Genomic DNA, 1,266 nt, shown 5'->3' with positions numbered 1-1,266 from the left:
AAAAAAAAAAAAAAAAAAAGACTTCACTGTTCAGCTTATACACGGAACTGCTTTCTTTGGCAGTGTGAGTACTTCAGGCTGCAAATATTTGATAATTACCTTGAATAATCAGTTTTCTGTCAAAGAAACTATTCAGTATCTTTTAGTCCTTATCATTCTGTATTGCTAAATGTAATCCTATTTTTGGGCTCCACTTTTGTGTGTTTTTAAAACTAGCTTTGATCTAAACAATTCTATGTCTACTTGAAAAGACTAAAAATAGTCGGCCGGGCGTGGTGGCTCACGCCTGTGGAGGGCAAGGCGGGCGGATCACCTGAGGTCGGGAGTTCAAGACAAGCCTGACCAATATGGTGAAACCTCATCTTTGAAAAGAAAAAAAAAGAAAGAAAGACTAAAAATAAAAATAAAAAAACTTTGCCAAAGCAAAAACAAAGCATTGAATCTGAGGTCTTAGATAATGACAACCCTAAGTAAAAAATGACAAAAGGTTTATTTTAGCTGTTAATATAATTTATGTATATTTCAAAGTAACAAAGATGAATGCACATACCATCTAAATGCTTTAAGAAAAGTGAGATGAGCAAATACCTTCCCTTATTTCAAGGTAGAAGAATAAAGCCTTTCATTTCTAGTTTATATTTTTTTCTACAACAGCCAGGTTTTCTGGACATGTTCTTGAATTCTTGGACATCTGAATTTCAGTAGACATTGGAATCAGGCATCTAAGGAGTAGCCTTGAGCGCACTGTGTACTCGAAAGATGCTTATGGGGAAAAAGCAGAAGAGAGAAATGTGTCATAAAAAAAAAAAAAAAAAAAAATGGGAAAAAAAAAAAAAAAAAAAAGGAGGGGGGAAAAAAAAAAAAAAAAAAAAAAAAAGAGAGAGAGAGAGAGAAAGAAAAAAAATCCATGGGTACAGCCTGACCAATATGGAGAAACCCCACCTCTACTAAAAATATAAAATTAGCAGAGAGTGGTAGTACATGCCTGTAATCCCAACTACTCAGGAGGCTGAGGCAGGAGTATTGCTTGAACCTGGGAAGCAGAGGCTGCATTGAGCCAAGATCCTGCCACTGCACTCCAGCCTGGGAAACAAGAGCAAAACTCCATCTCAAAAAAAAAAGAAAGTTGTTCAACAAGATTTAACATTCTTTATGTTAAAAGCCCTCAACCGGCCGGGCGCGGTGGCTCAAGCCTGTAATCCCAGCACTTTGGGAGGCCGAGGCGGGTGGATCACGAGGTCAAGAGATCGAGACCATCCTGGTCAA

The sequence above is a fragment of the Cebus imitator genome, unplaced genomic scaffold (assembly GCF_001604975.1).
Source record: "Cebus imitator isolate Cc_AM_T3 unplaced genomic scaffold, Cebus_imitator-1.0 Scaffold823, whole genome shotgun sequence".
NCBI lineage: Eukaryota > Metazoa > Chordata > Mammalia > Primates > Cebidae > Cebus > Cebus imitator.
Note: the sequence above shows the minus strand (reverse complement) of the source record.